Source organism: Mchenga conophoros, linkage group LG3, assembly GCF_057382185.1.
Source record: "Mchenga conophoros isolate Kocher_MC1m ecotype Shallow Benthic linkage group LG3, M_conophoros_male_GT1.1, whole genome shotgun sequence".
Classification (NCBI taxonomy): Eukaryota; Metazoa; Chordata; class Actinopteri; order Cichliformes; family Cichlidae; genus Mchenga; species Mchenga conophoros.
This window is the reverse complement of record NC_140528.1, coordinates 63,772,381-63,790,434: the sequence shown is the minus strand read 5'-3', so window position 1 is coordinate 63,790,434 and position 18,054 is coordinate 63,772,381. Positions and strand designations below refer to the sequence as shown.

At 41.5% G+C, this 18,054-nt stretch overlaps 13 non-coding genes across 13 annotated transcripts; all 13 read left to right on the top strand.

Annotated features, from left to right (window-relative positions):
* Positions 1-8,416: 8,416 nt before the first annotated feature.
* On the top strand, positions 8,417-8,490 carry trnan-guu (transfer RNA asparagine (anticodon GUU)). The gene has a single exon. It is a non-coding gene; the product is annotated as a tRNA-Asn (tRNA).
* A 1,994-nt stretch (positions 8,491-10,484) lies between these two features.
* trnan-guu (transfer RNA asparagine (anticodon GUU)) lies at positions 10,485-10,558 on the top strand. The gene has a single exon. It is a non-coding gene; the product is annotated as a tRNA-Asn (tRNA).
* A 539-nt stretch (positions 10,559-11,097) lies between these two features.
* trnan-guu (transfer RNA asparagine (anticodon GUU)) lies at positions 11,098-11,171 on the top strand. The gene has a single exon. It is a non-coding gene; the product is annotated as a tRNA-Asn (tRNA).
* Positions 11,172-12,236: 1,065 nt separating this feature from the next.
* trnan-guu (transfer RNA asparagine (anticodon GUU)) lies at positions 12,237-12,310 on the top strand. The gene has a single exon. It is a non-coding gene; the product is annotated as a tRNA-Asn (tRNA).
* Positions 12,311-12,856: 546 nt separating this feature from the next.
* trnan-guu (transfer RNA asparagine (anticodon GUU)) lies at positions 12,857-12,930 on the top strand. The gene has a single exon. It is a non-coding gene; the product is annotated as a tRNA-Asn (tRNA).
* Positions 12,931-13,482: 552 nt separating this feature from the next.
* trnan-guu (transfer RNA asparagine (anticodon GUU)) lies at positions 13,483-13,556 on the top strand. Its single transcript has one exon. It is a non-coding gene; the product is annotated as a tRNA-Asn (tRNA).
* Positions 13,557-14,107: 551 nt separating this feature from the next.
* On the top strand, positions 14,108-14,181 carry trnan-guu (transfer RNA asparagine (anticodon GUU)). Its single transcript has one exon. It is a non-coding gene; the product is annotated as a tRNA-Asn (tRNA).
* A 551-nt stretch (positions 14,182-14,732) lies between these two features.
* Positions 14,733-14,806, top strand: trnan-guu (transfer RNA asparagine (anticodon GUU)). The gene has a single exon. It is a non-coding gene; the product is annotated as a tRNA-Asn (tRNA).
* A 538-nt stretch (positions 14,807-15,344) lies between these two features.
* trnan-guu (transfer RNA asparagine (anticodon GUU)) lies at positions 15,345-15,418 on the top strand. Its single transcript has one exon. It is a non-coding gene; the product is annotated as a tRNA-Asn (tRNA).
* Positions 15,419-15,960: 542 nt separating this feature from the next.
* On the top strand, positions 15,961-16,034 carry trnan-guu (transfer RNA asparagine (anticodon GUU)). Its single transcript has one exon. It is a non-coding gene; the product is annotated as a tRNA-Asn (tRNA).
* Positions 16,035-16,582: 548 nt separating this feature from the next.
* trnan-guu (transfer RNA asparagine (anticodon GUU)) lies at positions 16,583-16,656 on the top strand. Its single transcript has one exon. It is a non-coding gene; the product is annotated as a tRNA-Asn (tRNA).
* A 551-nt stretch (positions 16,657-17,207) lies between these two features.
* Positions 17,208-17,280, top strand: trnan-guu (transfer RNA asparagine (anticodon GUU)). Its single transcript has one exon. It is a non-coding gene; the product is annotated as a tRNA-Asn (tRNA).
* A 538-nt stretch (positions 17,281-17,818) lies between these two features.
* On the top strand, positions 17,819-17,892 carry trnan-guu (transfer RNA asparagine (anticodon GUU)). The gene has a single exon. It is a non-coding gene; the product is annotated as a tRNA-Asn (tRNA).
* The last annotated feature ends 162 nt before the right edge of the window (positions 17,893-18,054 follow it).

The following is an 18,054-nucleotide window of genomic DNA, read 5'->3' as shown; positions in this document are numbered from 1 at the left end:
CATGTTATAACCATGTTATAACGAACCATGTTGTAACCATGATATAACCAACCATGTTATTACCATGTTATAACCAACCATGTTATAACCATGTTATAACCAACCATGTTATAACCAACCATGTTATTATCAGGTTATAATCAACCATGCTATAACCATGTTATAACCAGCCTTGTTATAACCAACCATGTTATAACCATGTTATAACCAACCATGTTATAACAACCATGTTATAACCATGTTATAACAACCATGTTATAACCATGTTATAACCAACCATGTTATAACAATCATGTTATAACCAACCATGTTATAACAATCATGTTATAACCATGTTATAACCAACCATGTTGTAACCATGATATAACCAACCATGTTATTACCATGTTATAACCAACCATGTTATTATCATGTTATAACCAACCATGTTATAACCATGTTATAACCAACCATGTTATACCCAGCCATGTTATAACCAACCATGTTATAAGCATGTTATAACCAACCATGTTATAACCATGTTATAATCAACCATGTTACAACCATGTTATAACCAACCATGTTATAACCAGCCTTGTTATGACCAAACATGTTATAAGCATGTTATAACCAACCATGTTATTACCATGTTATTACCATGTTATAACCAACTATGTTATTATCATGTTATAACCAACCATGTTATAACCATGTTATAACCAACCATGTTATAAGCATATTATAACTAACCATGTTATAACAACCATGTTATAACCATATTATAACCAACCATGTTATAACCAGCCTTGTTATGACCAACCATGTTATAAGCATGTTATAACAACCATGTTATAACCATGTTATAACCAACCATGTTATAACCAGCCTTGTTATGACCAACCATGTTATAAGCATGTTATAACCAACCATGTTAAGAGCATGTTATAACCAACCATGTTATAACAACCATGTTATAACCATGTTATAACAACCATGTTATAACCATGTTATAACCAACCATGTTATAACAACCATGTTATAACCAACCATGTTATAACCATGTTATAACCAAACCATGTCATAAGCATGTTATAACCAACTATCTTATAAGAATGTTATAATCAACCATGTTATAACCATGTTATAACCAACCATGTTATAACCATGTTATAACCAACCATGTTATAACAATCATGTTATAACCATGTTATAACCAACCATGTTATAACCAGCCTTGTTATGACCAACCATGTTATAAGCATTTTATAACCAACCATGTTATAACCATGTTATAACCAACCATGTTATACTAACCATGTTATAACCATGTTATAACCAAACCATGTCATAAGCATGTTATAACCAACTATCTTATAACCATGTTATAATCAACCATGTTATAACCATGTTATAACCAACCATGTTATTACCATGTTATAACCAACCATGTTATTATCATGTTATAACCAACCATGTTATAACCATGTTATAACCAACCATTTTATAACCAACCATGTTATTACCATGTTATAACCAACCATGTTATTATCATGTTATAACCAACCATGTTATAACCAGCCATGTTATAACCAGCCATGTTATAACCAACTATGTCATAAGCATGTTATAATCAACCATGTTATAACCATGTTATAACCAACCATATAACCATGTTATAACCAACCATGTTATAACCAACCATTTTATAACCAACAATGATATAACCAACCATGTTATTATCATGTTATAACTAACCATGTTATAACCATGTTATAACCAGCCATGTTATAACCAAAAATGTTATGACCAACCATGTTATAACCATGTTATAACCAACCATGTTATAACCAGCCTTGTTATGACCAAACATGTTATAAGCATGTTATAACCAACCATGTTATTACCATGTTATTACCATGTTATAACCAACCATGTTATTATCATGTTATAACCAACCATGTTATAACCATGTTACAACCAACCATGTTATAAGCATGTTATAACAGACTATCTTATAACCATGTTATAATCAACCATGTTATAACCATGTTATAACTAACCATGTTATAACAACCATGTTATAACCATGTTATAACCAACCATGTTATAACCAGCCTTGTTATGACCAACCATGTTATAAGCATGTTATAACAACCATGTTATAACCATGTTATAACCAACCATGTTATAACCAGCCTTGTTATGACCAACCATGTTATAAGCATGTTATAACCAACCATGTTATAACAACCATGTTATAACCATGTTATAACAACCATGTTTTAACCATGTTATAACCAACCATGTTATAACAACCATGTTATAACCAGCCATGTTATAACCAACCATGTTATAACCATGTTATAACCAAACCATGTCATAAGCATGTTATAACCAACTATCTTATAAGCATGTTATAATCAACCATGTTATAACCATGTTATAACCAACCATGTTATAACCATGTTATAACCAACCATGTTATAACAATCATGTTATAACCATGTTATAACCAACCATGTTATAACCAGCCTTGTTATGACCAACCATGTTATAAGCATTTTATAACCAACCATGTTATAACCATGTTATAACCAACCATGTTATACTAACCATGTTATAACCATGTTATAACAACCATGTTATAACCAGCCATGTTATAACCAACCATGTTATAACTATGTTATAACCAAACCATGTCATAAGCATGTTATAACCAACTATCTTATAACCATGTTATAATCAACCATGTTATAACCATGTTATAACCAACCATGTTATTACCATGTTATAACCAACCATGTTATTATCATGTTATAACCAACCATGTTATAACCATGTTATAACCAACCATTTTATAACCAACCATGTTATTACCATGTTATAACCAACCATGTTATTATCATGTTATAACCAACCATGTTATAACCAGCCATGTTATAACCAACTATGTCATAAGCATGTTATAATCAACCATGTTATAACCATGTTATAACCAACCATATAACCATGTTATAACCAACCATGTTATAACCAACCATTTTATAACCAACAATGATATAACCAACCATGTTATTATCATGTTATAACTAACCATGTTATAACCATGTTATAACCAGCCATGTTATAACCAAAAATGTTATGACCAACCATGTTATAACCATGTTATAACCAACCATGTTATAACCAGCCTTGTTATGACCAAACATGTTATAAGCATGTTATAACCAACCATGTTATTACCATGTTATTACCATGTTATAACCAACCATGTTATTATCATGTTATAACCAACCATGTTATAACCATGTTACAACCAACCATGTTATAAGCATGTTATAACAGACTATCTTATAACCATGTTATAATCAACCATGTTATAACAACCATGTTATAACCATGTTATAACCAACCATGTTATAACCAGCCTTGTTATGACCAACCATGTTATAAGCATGTTATAACAACCATGTTATAACCATGTTATAACCAACCATGTTATAACCAGCCTTGTTATGACCAACCATGTTATAAGCATGTTATAACCAACCATGTTATGAGCATGTTATAACCAACCATGTTATAACAACCATGTTATAACCATGTTATAACAACCATGTTTTAACCATGTTATAACCAACCATGTTATAACAACCATGTTATAACCAGCCATGTTATAACCAACCATGTTATAACCATGTTATAACCAAACCATGTCATAAGCATGTTATAACCAACTATCTTATAAGCATGTTATAATCAACCATGTTATAACCATGTTATAACCAACCATGTTATAACCATGTTATAACCAACCATGTTATAACAATCATGTTATAACCATGTTATAACCAACCATGTTATAACCATGTTATAACCAACCATATAACCATGTTATAACCAACCATGTTATAACCAACCATTTTATAACCAACAATGATATAACCATCCATGTTATTATCATGTTGTAACTAACCATGTTATAACCATGTTATAACCAGCCATGTTATAACCAAAAATGTTATAACCAACCATGTTATAACCATGTTATAACCAACAATGTTATTACCATGTTATAACCAACCATGTTATTACCATGTTATAACCAACTATGTTATTATCATGTTATAACCAACCATGTTATATTCATGTTATAACTAACCATGTTATAACCATGTTATAACCAACCATGTTATAACAACCATGTTATAACCATGTTATAACCAACCATGTTATTACCATGTTATAACCAACCATGTTATAACCAACCATGTTATTATCATGTCATAACCAACCATGTTATAACCATGTTATAACAACCATGTTATAACCATGTTATAACCAAACATGTTATAACAACCATGTTATAACCATGTTATAACCAACCTTGTTATTACCATGTTATAACCAACCATGTTATGAGCATGTTATAACCAACCATGTTATGACTATGTTAAAACCAATCATGTTATAACCAACCATGTTATAACCATGTTATAACCAACCATTTTCTAACCAACAATGATATAACCAACCATGTTATTACCATGTTATAACAAATCATGTTATTATCATGTTATAACCAACCATGTTATAACCATGTTATAACCAACCATGTTATAACCATGTTATAACCAACCATGTTATAACCATGTTATAACCAACCATGTTATAACCAATCATGTTATAAGCATGTTATAACCAACAATGTTATTACCATGTTATAACCAACCATGTTATAACCATGTTATAACCAACCATGTTATAACAACCATGTTATAACCATTTTATAACCAACTGTGTTATAACCAGCCATGTTATAACCATGTTATAATCAACTATGTTATAACCATGTTATAACCAACCATGTTATAACCATGTTATAACCAACCATGTTATAACAACCATGTTATAACCATGTTATAACCAACCATGTTATAACCAGCCTTGTTATGACCAACCATGTTATAAGCATGTTATAACCAACCATGTTATAACCATGTTATAACCAGCCATGTTATAACCAAAAATGTTATAACCAACCATGTTATAACCATGTTATAACCAACAATGTTATTACCATGTTATAACCAACCATGTTATTACCATGTTATAACCAACTATGTTATTATCATGTTATAACCAACCATGTTATATTCATGTTATAACTAACCATGTTATAACCATGTTATAACCAAACATGTTATAACAACCATGTTATAACCATGTTATAACCAACCATGTTATTACCATGTTATAACCAACCATGTTATAACCAACCATGTTATTATCATGTCATAACCAACCATGTTATAACCATGTTATAACCAACCATGTTATAACCAGCCATGTTATAACCAACCATGTTATAACCATGTTATAACAACCATGTTATAACCATGTTATAACCAAACATGTTATAACAACCATGTTATAACCATGTTATAACCAACCTTGTTATTACCATGTTATAACCAACCATGTTATGAGCATGTTATAACCAACCATGTTATGACTATGTTAAAACCAATCATGTTATAACCAACCATGTTATAACCATGTTATAACCAACCATTTTCTAACCAACAATGATATAACCAACCATGTTATTACCATGTTATAACAAATCATGTTATTATCATGTTATAACCAACCATGTTATAACCATGTTATAACCAACCATGTTATAACCATGTTATAACCAACCATGTTATAACCAATCATGTTATAAACATGTTATAACCAACAATGTTATTACCATGTTATAACCAACCATGTTATAACCATGTTATAACCAACCATGTTATAACAACCATGTTATAACCATGTTATAACCAACTGTGTTATAACCAGCCATGTTATAACCATGTTATAATCAACTATGTTATAACCATGTTATAACCAACCATGTTATAACCATGTTATAACCAACCATGTTATAACAACCATGTTATAACCATGTTATAACCAACCATGTTATAACCAGCCTTGTTATGACCAACCATGTTATAAGCATGTTATAACCAACCATGTTATAACCATGTTATAACCAACCATGTTATAACCATGTTATAACCAACCATGTTATAACAACCATGTTATAACCATGTTATAACCAACCATGTTATAACCAGCCTTGTTATGACCAACCATGTTATAAGCATGTTATAACCAACCATGTTATAACCATGTTATAACCAACCATGTTATAACAACCATGTTATAACCATGTTACAACAACCATGTTATAACCATGTTATAACCAACCATGTTATAACAATAATGTTATAACCATGTTATAACGAACCATGTTGTAACCATGATATAACCAACCATGTTATTACCATGTTATAACCAACCATGTTATAACCATGTTATAACCAACCATGTTATAACCAAAAATGTTATAACCAACCATGTTATAAGCATGTTATAACCAACTATCTTATAACCATGTTATAATCAACCATGTTATAACCATGTTATAACCAACCATGTTATAACCAGCCTTGTTATGACCAAACATGTTATAAGTATGTTATAACCAACCATGTTATTACCATGTTATTACCATGTTATAACCAACCATGTTATTATCATGTTATAACCAACCATGTTATAACCATGTTATAACCAACCATGTTATAAGCATGTTATAACAGACTATCTTATAACCATGTTATAATCAACCATGTTATAACCATGTTATAACTAACCATGTTATAACAACCATGTTATAACCATGTTATAACCAACCATGTTATAACCAGCCTTGTTATGACCAACCATGTTATAAGCATGTTATAACAACCATGTTATAACCATGTTATAACCAACCATGTTATAACCAGCCTTGTTATGACCAACCATGTTATAAGCATGTTATAACCAACCATGTTATGAGCATGTTATAACCAACCATGTTATAACAACCATGTTATAACCATGTTATAACAACCATGTTATAACCATGTTATAACCAACCATGTTATAACAACCATGTTATAACCAGCCATGTTATAACCAACCATGTTATAACCATGTTATAACCAAACCATGTCATAAGCATGTTATAACCAACTATCTTATAAGCATGTTATAATCAACCATGTTATAACCATGTTATAACCAACCATGTTATTACCATGTTATAACCAACCATGTTATAACAATCATGTTATAACCATGTTATAACCAACCATGTTATACTAACCATGTTATAACCATGTTATAACAACCATGTTATAACCAGCCATGTTATAACCAACCATGTTATAACCATGTTATAACCAAACCATGTCATAAGTATGTTATAACCAACTATCTTATAACCATGTTATAATCAACCATGTTATAACCATGTTATAACCAACCATGTTATTACCATGTTATAACCAACCATGTTAATATCATGTTATAACCAACCATGTTATAACCATGTTATAACCAACCATTTTATAACCAACCATGTTATTACCATGTTATAACCAACCATGTTATTATCATGTTATAACCAACCATGTTATAACCAGCCATGTTATAACCAACTATGTCATAAGCATGTTATAATCAACCATGTTATAACCATGTTATAACCAACCATGTTATAACCAGCCTTGTTATGACCAACCATGTTATAAGCATGTTATAACAACCATGTTATAACCATGTTATAACCAACCATTTTATAACCAGCCATGTTATAACCAACCATGTTATAAGCATGTTATAACCAACCATGTTATAACCAACCATGTTATAACCATGTTATAACCAACCATGTTATTACCATGTTATAACAAACCATGTTATAACCAACCATGTTATAACCAACCATGTTATAACCAACCATGTTATAATCATGTTATAACCAACCATGTTATCACCAGCCATGTCATAACCAACCATGTTCTAAGCTATTGCCAGGTAATGTAGAGTGCTGCAAAAACGTGCAGTGCAACTGCTTCCTCAAAATGCTCCGTTTATGTTTCACAATGGCGTCCATGCTAGACTCGGTCAATTGATTAATGCAGTCAACCATTATATCAAGGGTGATATGCATCTTTGGGGTGGTGTTGTTCGTCCGCAACTGCATACTTGCTGCCAAGTATGTGTGACCTACAAGTCACATATTTTAAACAATCAAGGCGGTATGGAGAGGAAGTACCAGAGCACCTCCATCTAGCCACCCGGTCCTCTCTCGACAACCCTGCTTGGCTTCACTCAGTCTCTGTTGCACAATCGTTTACCCCACAACAAAAAAGACCGGAACACCCTCCCCCACTCCCCCGTCCAGTCTCGACACCTGTGGGTTGCGCGTTGTCAGTCTCTGTGGCGCAATCGGTTAGCGCGTTCGGCTGTTATCAACCAACAAAGACCGGAACACCCTCCCCCAGTCCCCCTTCCAGTCTCGACACCTGTGGGTTGTGCTTTGTCAGTCTCTGTGGCGCAATTGGTTAGCGCGTTCGGCTGTTAACCGAAAGGTTGGTGGTTCAAGCCCACCCAGGGACGACATCACTGTTATTGCCAGGTAATTCAGAATGCTGCACAAAAGTGCAGTGCAACTGTTATGACAGTTATGTTGGTTATACCATGTTATAATCAACCATGTTTTAACCAACCATGGTATATCCAGGACGGTCGTTTGATGAACGCAGTCAACTGTTTTATCAAGGGTGATATGCATCTTTGGGGTGCTGTTGTTCTTCCGCAACTGCATACTTGCTGCCAAGTATGTGTGACCTACAAGTCACATATTTTAAACAATCAAGGCGGTATGGAGAGGAAGTACCAGAGCACCTCCATCCAGCCACCCGGTCCTCTCTCGACGCCCCTGCTTGGCTTCACTCAGTCTCTGTTGCAAAATCGTTTACCCCACAACCAAAAAGACCAGAACACCCTCCCCCAGTCCCCCGTCCTGTCTCGACACCTGTGGGTTGCGCGTTGTCAGTCTCTGTGGCGCAATCGGTTAGAGCGTTCGGCTGTTATCAGAATCAGAATCAGAATACTTTATTCATCCCGAGGGAAATTAGGGGTTACAGCATGCAGCACGCTAATGGCGCATGCGCACTCACAAAGGAACCTTCTGACCAACTTTACACAAACATCACATTGGGGAGACATGTCAGAAAGGTAGGCTGATAGGAAAAATAACGAAAATACACTACATGAGGTAAGAGGAGGAGAAAAAAAACTCCACTCAGACTGAGCTCCTTGTGGGAGAACAGTTTGATAACAGAAAAAACACCTCAGCACAAAAGCACATGACTATCAATACACCATAGAAACACGAGACAAGCAACAGGGGCGGGTAAAGGGTAAGAGAGAGCCGGCGTAGACAGCGCATCCGGTCCTGCAGCATCTGCGCTGGTCCAGTTGACTGCTATCATCCCCGGTAGGGCACAAGCATCGAAGGCGTTGGAAAGGGAGGGGGATGAGTGAGTGCTTGTCAGTGTAAGTGTGTGTGTGTGTGTGTGTCCAGAGTTCAGCGGAGACAGTGTCCTTCGCACTATCAGGCTAAGTAAACAGTCTGCCAGCCAACCCAGGTGGCCTTCATGGGACGGGAAGAATAGTCATCACACAGTCGATATCAGGGAGTTGTTTTGGTGGGCTCCAGCCTTGGGCCTGCAGCTGGCGCCGTGGTGTCCGAATGTTGAATATTGTTGATTTCTGTTTTGTGAGCAGCTCGAATTTTAGCACTCTGAGACTGGTCCCTCAACTTCGCGTTGGAGAGCCGCGAGCCTCCCCATGATGGTATCAAACTTCAGTTCCAAGGTGTTGTCAGTCTTTTGATTCTGAGACTTCACAACTGCAGTGATCCGTTCCGCGATGTTTTCCAGCTGTCGCTCAATGGTGTCATTTTGAGCAGGCCTCTCTCTGATGTTTCCCCTCATACGCTCAATGGTGTTGTTTTGAGCCTTCACAGCAGCAGTAAGCGTCTCCAAGGTGTTGACCATATTACGTTCGTTGTGAGAGGTCGCACCTCGTGCCGGCGCTTCGAATCCAGCGGGCAGCCATGTGGGGGTTTGAACAGCCGGTTCCGCTCTCTTATTTCTCTGATAAAGCAGGGCTAGGCCAACGCCGATCAGCATGAACCCTGTTATCATGGTTCCGAATAGGTAGATATCTTCAGCGTCCTCGATCGACAGTCCCGCCAGGCACACGGTCCTCCAGTTCTGCCACCCGTCCATCGTGTAACCGGCAGGGAAAGTCCCTCCAGGGCACTCAGGCTCTCCCGAGCCCCGACTTCTCGTTGAGAAAAGGGTGTCAATAGCACTCAGAGACCAGTTGATCAAATCATAATTGTCTTTTAGGTTTTATCAACCAACAAAGACCGGAAAACCCTCCCCCACTCCCCCGTCCAGTCTCGACACCTGTGGGTTGCACTTTGTCAGTCTCTGTGGCGCAATCGGTTAGAGCTTTTGGCTGTTAACAACCAAAAAAGACCGGAACACCCTCCCCCAGTCCCCCGTCCAGTCTCGACACCTGTGGGTTGCGCGTTGTCAGTCTCTGTGGCGCAATCGGTTAGCGCGTTCGGCTGTTAACCGAAAGGTTGGTGGTTCAAGCCCACCCAGGGACGATATCACTGTGTTTTCCAGGTGCTGCACAAACGTGCAGTGCGACAGTTATGTTGGTTATACCATGTTATAATCAACCATGTTTTAACCAACCATGGTATAACCATGTTATAACCAGGACGGTCGTTTGATGAACGCAGTCAACTGTTTTATCAAGGCTGATATTCTTTGGGGTGCTGTTGTTCATCCGCAACTGCATACTTGCTGCCAAGTATGTGTGACCTACAAGTCACATATTTTAAACAATCAAGGCGGTATGGAGAGGAAGTACCAGAGCACCTTCATCTAGCCACCCGGACCTCTCTCGATGCCCCTGCTTGGCTTCACTCAGTATCAGTTGCACAATCGTATACCCCACAACCAAAGAGACCGGAACACCCTCCCCCAGTCCCCCGTCCAGTCTCGACACCTGTGGGTTGCGGGTTGTCAGTCTCTGTGGCGCAATCGGTTAGAGCTTTTGGCTGTTAACAACCAAAAAAGACCGGAACACCCTCCCCCAGTCCCCCGTCCAGTCTCGACACCTGTGGGTTGCGCGTTGTCAGTCTCTGTGGCGCAATCGGTTAGCGCGTTCGGCTGTTAACCGAAAGGTTGGTGGTTCAAGCCCACCCAGGGAAGATATCACTGTGTTTTTCCAGGTGCTGCACAAACGTGCAGTGCAACTCTTATGACAGTTATGTTGGTTATACCATGTTATAATCAACCATGTTTTAACCAACCATGGTATAACCATGTTATAACCAGGACGGTCGTTTGATGAACGCAGTCAACTGTTTTATCAAGGGTGATATCCATCTTTGGGGTGCTGTTGTTCGTCCGCAACTGCATACTTGCTGCCAAGTATGTGTGACCTACAAGTCACATATTTTAAACAATCAAGGCGGTATGGAGAGGAAGTACCAGAGCACCTCCATCCAGCCACCCGGACCTCTCTCGACGCCCCTGCTTGGCTTCACTCAGTCTCTGTTGCAAAATCGTTTAACCCACAAACAAAAAGACCCGAACACCCTCCTCCACTCCCACGTCCAGTCTCGACACCTGTGGGTTGCGCGTTGTCAGTGTCTGTGGCGCAATTGGTTAGTGCGTTTGGCTGTTAACCGAAAGGTTGGTGGTTCAAGCCCACCCAGGGACGATATCACTGTTATTGCCAGGTAATTCAGAATGCTGCACAAAAGTGCAGTGCAACGGTTATGACAGTTATGTTGGTTATACCATGTTATAATCAACCATGTTATAACAAACCATGGTATATCCAGGACGGTCGTTTGATGAACGCAGTCAACTGTTTTATCAAGGGTGATATGCATCTTTGGGGTTGCTGTTGTTCGTTCGCAACTGCATACTTGCTGCCAAGTATGTGTGACCTACAAGTCACATATTTTAAACAATCAAGGCGGTATGGAGAGGAAGTACCAGAGCACCTCCATCTAGCCACCCGGTCCTCTCTCGATGCCCCTGCTTGGCTTCACTCAGTCTCTGTTGCACAATCGTATACCCCACAACCAAAAAGACCGGAACACCCTCCCCCAGTCCCCCGTCCAGCCTCGACACCTGTGGGTTGCGGGTTGTCAGTCTCTGTGGCGCAATCGGTTAGAGCTTTCGGATGTTAACAACCTAAAAAGACCGGAACACCCTCCCCCACTCCCCCGTCCAGTCTTGACACCTGTGGGTTGCGCGTTGTCAGTCTCTGTGGCGCAATCGGTTAGCGCATTCGGCTGTTAACCGAAAGGTTGGTGGTTCAAGCCCACCCAGGGACGATATCACTGTTATTGCCATGTAATTCAGAATGCTGCACAAACGTGCAATGCAACTGTTATGACAGTTATGTTGGTTATACCATGTTATAACAAACCATGGTATAACCATGTTATAACCAGGACGGTCGTTTGATGAACGCAGTCATCTGTTTTATCAAGGGTGATATCCATCTTTGGGGTGCTGTTGTTCGTCCGCAACTGCATACTTGCTGCCAAGTATGTGTGACCTACAAGTCACATATTTTAAACAATCAAGGCGGTATGGAGAGGAAGTACCAGAGCACCTCCATCTAGCCACCCGGTCCTCTCTCGACGCCCCTGCTTGGCTTCACTCAGTCTCTGTTGCACAATCGTATACCCCACAACCAAAAAGACCGGAACACCCTCCCCCAGTCCCCCGTCCAGCCTCGACACCTGTGGGTTGCGGGTTGTCAGTCTCTGTGGCGCAATCGGTTAGAGCTTTCGGATGTTAACAACCAAAAAAGACCGGAACAAACTCCCCCACTCCCACGTCCAGTCTTGACACCTGTGGGTTGCGCGTTGTAAGTCTCTGTGGCGCAATTGGTTAGCGCGTTCGGCTGTTAACCGAAAGGTTGGTGGTTCAAGCCCACCCAGGGACGATATCACTGTGTTTTCCAGGTGCTGCACAAACGTGCAGTGCAACTCTTATGACAGTTATGTTGGTTATACCATGTTATAATCAACCATGTTTTAACCAACCATGGTATAACCATGTTATAACCAGGACGGTCGTTTGATGAACGCAGTCAACTGTTTTATCAAGGGTGATATGCATCTTTGGGGTTGCTGTTGTTCGTTCGCAACTGCATACTTGCTGCCAAGTATGTGTGACCTACAAGTCACATATTTTAAACAATCAAGGCGGTATGGAGAGGAATTACCAGAGCACGTCCATCTAGCCACCCGGTCCTCTCTCGACGCCCCTGCTTGGCTTCACTCAGTCTCTGTTGCACAATCGTATACCCCACAACCAAAAAGACCGGAACACCCTCCCCCAGTCCCCCGTCCAGCCTCGACACCTGTGGGTTGCGGGTTGTCAGTCTCTGTGGCGCAATCGGTTAGAGCTTTCGGATGTTAACAACCTAAAAAGACCGGAACACCCTCCCCCACTCCCCCGTCCAGTCTTGACACCTGTGGGTTGCGCGTTGTCAGTCTCTGTGGCGCAATGGGTTAGCTCATTCGGCTGTTAACCGAAAGGTTGGTGGTTCAAGCCCACCCAGGGACGATATCACTGTTATTGCCATGTAATTCAGAATGCTGCACAAACGTGCAATGCAACTGTTATGACAGTTATGTTGGTTATACCATGTTATAATCAACCATGTTATAACAAACCATGGTATATCCAGGACGGTCGTTTGATGAACGCAGTCAACTGTTTTATCAAGGGTGATATGCATCTTTGGGGTTCCTGTTTTTCGTTCGCAACTGCATACTTGCTGCCAAGTATGTGTGACCTACAAGTCACATATTTTAAACAATCAAGGCGGTATGGAGAGGAAGTACCAGAGCACCTCCATCTAGCCACCCGGTCCTCTCTCGACGCCCCTGCTTGGCTTCACTCAGTCTCAGTTGCACAATCGTATACCCCACAACCAAAGAGACCGGAACACCCTCCCCCAGTCCCCCGTCCAGTCTCGACACCTGTGGGTTGCGGGTTGTCAGTCTCTGTGGCGCAATCGGTTAGAGCTTTTGGCTGTTAACAACCAAAAAAGACCGGAACACCCTCCCCCAGTCCCCCGTCCAGTCTCGACACCTGTGGGTTGCACGTTGTCAGTCTCTGTGGCGCAATCGGTTAGCGTGTTCGGCTGTTAACCGAAAGGTTGGTGGTTCAAGCCCACCCAGGGATGATATCACTGTGTTTTCCAGGTGCTGCACAAACGTGCAGTGCAACTCTTATGACAGTTATGTTGGTTATACCATGTTATAATCAACCATGTTTTAACCAACCATGGTATAACCATGTTATAACCAGGACGGTCGTTTGATGAACGCAGTCAACTGTTTTATCAAGGGTGATATCCATCTTTGGGGTGCTGTTGTTCGTCCGCAACTGCATACTTGCTGCCAAGTATGTGTGACCTACAAGTCACATATTTTAAACAATCAAGGCGGTATGGAGAGGAAGTACCAGAGCACCTCCATCTAGCCACCCGGTCCTCTCTCGACGCCCCTGCTTGGCTTCACTCAGTCTCTGTTGCACAATCGTATACCCCACAACCAAAAAGACCGGAACACCCTCCCCCAGTCCCCCGTCCAGCCTCGACACCTGTGGGTTGCGGGTTGTCAGTCTCTGTGGCGCAATCGGTTAGAGCTTTCGGATGTTAACAAGCAAAAAAGACCGGAACACCCTCCCCCACTCCCACGTCCAGTCTTGACACCTGTGGGTTGAGCGTTGTCAGTCTCTGTGGCGCAATTGGTTAGCGCGTTCGGCTGTTAACCGAAAGGTTGGTGGTTCAAGCCCACCCAGGGAGGATATCACTGTTATTGCCATGTAATTCAGAATGCTGCACAAACGTGCAGTGCAACTCTTATGTTGGTTATACCATGTTATAATCAACCATGTTTTAACCAACCATGGTATATCCAGGACGGTCGTTTGATGAACGCAGTCAACTGTTTTATCAAGGCTGATATTCTTTGGGGTGCTGTTGTTCATCCGCAACTGCATACTTGCTGCCAAGTATGTGTGACCTACAAGTCACATATTTTAAGCAATCAAGGCGGTATGGAGAGGAAGTACCAGAGCACCTCCATCTAGCCACCCGGTCCTCTCTCGACGCCCCTGCTTGGCTTCACTCAGTCTCTGTTGCACAATCGTATACCCCACAACCAAAAAGACCGGAACACCCTCCCCCAGTCCCCCGTCCAGCCTCGACACCTGTGGGTTGCGGGTTGTCAGTCTCTGTGGCGCAATCGGTTAGAGCTTTCGGATGTTAACAACCTAAAAAGACCGGAACACCCTCCCCCACTCCCCCGTCCAGTCTTGACACCTGTGGGTTGCGCGTTGTCAGTCTCTGTGGCGCAATGGGTTAGCGCATTCAGCTGTTAACCGAAAGGTTGGTGGTTCAAGCCCACCCAGGGACGATATCACTGTTATTGCCATGTAATTCAGAATGCTGCACAAACGTGCAATGCAACTGTTATGTTGGTTATACCATGTTATAATCAACCATGTTATAACAAACCATGGTATATCCAGGACGGTCGTTTGATGAACGCAGTCAACTGTTTTATCAAGGCTGATATGCATCTTTGGGGTTGCTGTTTTTCGTTCGCAACTGCATACTTGCTGCCAAGTATGTGTGACCTACAAGTCACATATTTTAAACAATCAAGGCGGTATGGAGAGGAAGTACCAGAGCACCTCCATCTAGCCACCCGGTCCTCTCTCGACGCCCCTGCTTGGCTTCACTCAGTCTCAGTTGCACAATCGTATACCCCACAACCAAAGAGACCGGAACACCCTCCCCCAGTCCCCCGTCCAGTCTCGACACCTGTGGGTTGCGGGTTGTCAGTCTCTGTGGCGCAATCGGTTAGAGCTTTTGGCTGTTAACAACCAAAAAAGACCGGAACACCCTCCCCCAGTCCCCCGTCCAGTCTCGACACCTGTGGGTTGCGCGTTGTCAGTCTCTGTGGCGCAATTGGTTAGCGCGTTCGGCTGTTAACCGAAAGGTTGGTGGTTCAAGCCCACCCAGGGACGATATCACTGTGTTTTCCAGGTGCTGCACAAACGTGCAGTGCAACTCTTATGACAGTTATGTTGGTTATACCATGTTATAATCAACCATGTTTTAACCAACCATGGTATAACCATGTTATAACCAGGACGGTCGTTTGATGAACGCAGTCAACTGTTTTATCAAGGCTGATATTCTTTGGGGTGCTGTTGTTCATCCGCAACTGCATACTTGCTGCCAAGTATGTGTGACCTACAAGTCACATATTTTAAACAATCAAGGCGGTATGGAGAGGAAGTACCAGAGCACCTCCATCTAGCCACCCGGTCCTCTCTCGATGCCCCTGCTTGGCTTCACTCAGTATCAGTTGCACAATCGTATACCCCACAACCAAAGAGACCGGAACACCCTCCCCCAGTCCCCCGTCCAGTCTCGACACCTGTGGGTTGCGGGTTGTCAGTCTCTGTGGCGCAATCGGTTAGAGCTTTTGGCTGTTAACAACCAAAAAAGACCGGAACACCCTCCCCCAGTCCCCCGTCCAGTCTCGACACCTGTGGGTTGCGCGTTGTCAGTCTCTGTGGCGCAATCGGTTAGCGCGTTCGGCTGTTAACCGAAAGGTTGGTGGTTCAAGCCCACCCAGGGACGATATCACTGTGTTTGCCAGGTGCTGCACAAACATGCAGTGCAACTCTTATGACAGTTATGTTGGTTATACCATGTTATAATCAACCATGTTTTAACCAACCATGGTATAACCATGTTATAACCAGGACCGTCGTTTGATGAACGCAGTCAACTGTTTTATCAAGGGTGATATCCATCTTTGGGGTGCTGTTGTTCGTCCGCAACTGCATACTTGCTGCCAAGTATGTGTGACCTACAAGTCACATATTTTAAACAATCAAGGCGGTATGGAGAGGAAGTACCAGAGCACCTCCATCTAGCCACCCGGTCCTCTCTCGACGCCCCTGCTTGGCTTCACTCAGTCTCTGTTGCACAATCGTATACCCCACAACCAAAAAGACCGGAACACCCTCCCCCAGTCCCCCGTCCAGCCTCGACACCTGTGGGTTGCGGGTTGTCAGTCTCTGTGGCGCAATCGGTTAGAGCTTTCGGATGTTAACAACCAAAAAAGACCGGAACACCCTCCCCCAGTCCCCCGTCCAGTCTCGACACCTGTGGGTTGCGCGTTGTCAGTCTCTGTGGCGCAATTGGTAGCGCGTTCGGCTGTTAACCGAAAGGTTGGTGGTTCAAGCCCACCCAGGGAGGATATCACTGTTATTGCCATGTAATTCAGAATGCTGCACAAACGTGCAGTGCAACTCTTATGTTGGTTATACCATGTTATAATCAACCATGTTTTAACCAACCATGGTATATCCAGGACGGTCGTTTGATGAACGCAGTCAACTGTTTTATCAAGGCTGATATTCTTTGGGGTGCTGTTGTTCATCCGCAACTGCATACTTGCTGCCAAGTATGTGTGACCTACAAGTCACATATTTTAAGCAATCAAGGCGGTATGGAGAGGAAGTACCAGAGCACCTCCATCTAGCCACCCGGTCCTCTCTCGACGCCCCTGCTTGGCTTCACTCAGTCTCTGTTGCACAATCGTATACCCCACAACCAAAAAGACCGGAACACCCTCCCCCAGTCCCCCGTCCAGCCTCGACACCTGTGGGTTGCGGGTTGTCAGTCTCTGTGGCGCAATCGGTTAGAGCTTTCGGATGTTAACAACCTAAAAAGACCGGAACACCCTCCCCCACTCCCCCGTCCAGTCTTGACACCTGTGGGTTGCGCGTTGTCAGTCTCTGTGGCGCAATGGGTTAGCGCATTCGGCTGTTAACCGAAAGGTTGGTGGTTCAAGCCCACCTAGGGACGATATCACTGTTATTGCCATGTAATTCAGAATGCTGCACAAACGTGCAATGCAACTGTTATGACAGTTATGTTGGTTATACCATGTTATAATCAACCATGTTATAACAAACCATGGTATATCCAGGACGGTCGTTTGATGAACGCAGTCAACTGTTTTATCAA